Below are 3,449 nucleotides of genomic sequence, written 5' to 3'. Positions count from 1 at the left end.
TTAAGCTTTGATCTCGTTAGAAAGAAGATATGAGATTTTGCCAATTAAAGCTTTATCATGTAATCATCAAGCTGCTTTGATTGTTAGAGTGATTAGCAGTGGCTTAAAAAATAAACCTTGCTAACCCAAAATCACCCACATGGGCATTCATGTCATCATCAAGGAGAACATTGCTCGGTTTTAAATCACAATGAACAAGCGGTATTTGTCCTCGGTGATGAAGATAATCCAATGCAGAGGCCACGTCAATGGCGACATTTAGCCTTTGAATGAGGGTCAAGTTCATTAATGGATGTTGCCCATCTCTACTTTGATGCAACCAATTCTCTAAACTCCCATTAGGCATGTACTAAAAAACTAGAGCCTTAAAATCATTGCCTTGGTAATCAATACTTGAGCAAGAACTTAAGATCTTAATGAGATTCCGATGCCGAAAGTTTCTTAAGGCTTCACATTCGGCGTTGAGGCTCTTAGTAGCCCTGTGTTGTTGAAGGTTTAGTACCTTCACCGCAACAACTGTTTCATTGTGTTCTAAAAATCCTTTATAAACAGAACCATAACTTCTAGAACCAATCAAATTTTCCAAAGAGAAGCCATTAGTTGCTCTAAGGAGCTCTCCATAAGAAAGCTTTAAACATCGATCCGCCAAAGGTGACGTAACAAAAGGATTCTTTCTCGACTTTCTAATGAAATAGAAGGTAGCAAAGAAACAAGATAGTATAATAAGGAATAAAACAACACTGACTGTTGAAATTATTACTTTTAGAGAATGAGTGATTCCATGTTTTTGATAAACTTGGACAGGGCATGCTGGCAACTGTAGTTCTAGGATACCCCCACAAAGCTTGTTGTTTCCATGAACTGAAACCGCACTTGCATTTCTAAAAATCCCTTCCTTTGGTACTTCACCCTCAAGATCATTAAAAGACAGATTTAAATACTCGAGGAAGTGAAACTTCTCCAAGTATTCTGGAATCTTTGCAGACAACTTAGTGTGTGAAAGATCTAGCTCGCGGATACCTTTTAAATTGACTAATGATGATGTAATGGTTCCTTGAAAGAGGTTATAATGCATGTGTAGGTATTCCAAACTAAGACAATCGCCTAACTTGTTGGGGATTTCACCTGATAAACTGTTATGAGAAATGTTTTATTCCCCAAGTTGTTTCAAGTTTCCAACTTCTGAAGCAACGGACCCCGTGAAAGAATTTGGGATAAGTCGAGGTATTTTGACACAGAGGAAAGCTTAAGAATTTGTGTGGGTATGATACCAGTGAGGCTACTTTGACTAAGGTATAATTCTTCTAAATATCCACAATTTCCATGACTCGATGGAATGCCTCCTTGTAATTTATTTTCAGCGAAATCGAGTGCTAACAAATTAGTTATGTTGGCAAGGGAAGATGGAATTTGATCGAACAATCCATGTGTGCAAGATCAATATTTGAGGCTTGTTAAGCTTTCCAAGTCCAACAAGAATAGTACCTGTGAGAAAATTCACCTCCATGCTCAGTTCTGTTAAACCTATAAGATTTTCAATACCTGAAGGGATGCTCCCAAATATCTGGTTGCTTCCTAAAAACAAATGTGTCAGTTGGGTTGAGAGATTAGCGATAGAGTTGGGAAGTAAACCACTTAAGTAATTGACTCCCAGTTGTAAATATTGTAGATTAGAACAATTGGTTAAAGAAGTGAGAAAAGTCATGTCGTTGGATTTGCCTCTGCTTCCTAGCTGATTTTTTGCAAAGCTAAGTATATGGAGACTTTGAAGGCTTCCCAAATTCATAGGCAGGAATCCACTAATGCTAATAAAACCAAAATCAAGTTCTGAAAGTCGTGATGCATTAGATAAAGAGACTGGAATGGGTCATGTGAATAGGTTTAAACCCATGAGAAGCAATTGTAAATTAGGGAGAGAAAGGCCCAGGTCGGGTGGAAGGCTTCCATGTAATTCGTTAACCGCCACGGAGAATGTAACTAAAGACAAGAGATTATAAAGTGTCAAAGGAACCATACCAGACAATTTATTTGCACTGAGTTGAAGGATTTCTAGGCTTGTTAGTTGTCCTAGCTCATACGGGATGGTCCTTCCAAATTATTCAGTACTAGATCTAAAAGGATGAGAGATGAAAGGTTCCCAAGCAAAGATGGGATGCTTCCTGTGAGATTATTATGTCTAAGGTTTAAGAAAGCGAGCCAAGAGAGTGAGTGGAACTTGTTGGGAACTTCCCCAACAAAATTATATATTGTAACTTAAATTCATGGACATGAGTTTTGGACAGTAGGCTGTTAGATTGGCTGGTATTTCACCTTGATATGAATTAAGGCGCAGATTGAGATAACACAAACGGAATAGACGACTCATGTCTGGGGGCAGTTGGGCGTAGAATCCATTGTTTGCGAGGTTGATTTCATGGAGGAAGGTGAGATTTGCTATGTGAGGGGACATGGGTCCGACCAAGCCTTGATCGGCAAGGTTCAAGGCAATGACCCAGAATTGTTCCATGAGGTCAAGATGCCGTTAGGATCATGGGTTATTTCATGTTTGAAGTTGAGCAACGATAATCGATTGGTTTCGTTTCCTAGAGTTCCAGATTCTACTGATAAGAAGAGCAGAGAGAGAGGACGGTGACATGAAAGAGAAATGATGGGTTCAATAACCTAGAACTCATGTTAGTTGGTAGCTCCATGGAAAGTGAAAAGAAACTCTAAAACCCTAAAAAACCAAGCCTGGGTTGAAGATGCAGAATCACCTTCAAAGGCTTCTATTTATAGGCGCGAGAGAGAGAGAGAGAGAGAGAGAGAGAGAGAGAGAGAGAGAGAGAGAGAGATGTGGGCATGACAGGTAGTTGGCATATATGGTGATGGGACACAAATACGGCGTCATTCTCAGATATCGCCACGTGTCGTCCATGCACAAGGAGAGCCTAACCATCATGAAGAAAGACGTTGGAAAACGGTAAAGACCAAGCAAACATGACACGTGTCACCGTCCAGGCCTCATCATCACAAATTATGGAATGAAATGGCCGGCAAAGCCAAGCGCGCCGGCGAAGCCGGAGGACAGCCCAATCCTGCAAAGGAAGGCTTTCCCTCCATAATGATGAAAAGGGTCGCGCACCTCCCTTTAAAAGGGAGGGAAAGGAAGAAGAGAGAGGATCCACATTTTTGGAAAGGACTTCCCCCATTCTCAGCTCCGCAAAAAGCAACCGGAAACAGAGGCGAGGCAACAACAGAGGAGACTAGGAACGCAATCCTACTCTCCCTGCTAGTCCCCTCCGACCCACTCATTCACACACCCAGAAAGGAGCCTGCGCGTTGGCCCTGGTAACCCTGATCAAAACCCCTTCCCCTTCTCGCTATCCTTTATATTGATTGGTCGAAGGATCTGACTTGGGTGTCGAAGTGGTCGTCCAGGACCCACCTCGGACCCCCTGACCCCCTTTGTT

At 41.6% G+C, this 3,449-nt stretch overlaps 1 pseudogene; it reads right to left on the bottom strand.

Moving 5' to 3' along the window:
• Positions 1–349: 349 nt before the first annotated feature.
• Positions 350–1,075, bottom strand: LOC143855928 (putative LRR receptor-like serine/threonine-protein kinase At3g47570 pseudogene; annotated as a pseudogene).
• Between the last annotated feature and the right edge of the window lie 2,374 nt (positions 1,076–3,449).

Source organism: Tasmannia lanceolata, unplaced genomic scaffold, assembly GCF_043159265.1.
Source record: "Tasmannia lanceolata isolate RefF3 unplaced genomic scaffold, GAP_Taslan_0.1 ptg000023l, whole genome shotgun sequence".
In the NCBI taxonomy this organism is placed as follows: Eukaryota; Viridiplantae; Streptophyta; class Magnoliopsida; order Canellales; family Winteraceae; genus Tasmannia; species Tasmannia lanceolata.
The sequence above is the reverse complement of the archived record's forward strand: the minus strand, read 5'-3'. Positions and strand labels throughout refer to the sequence as shown.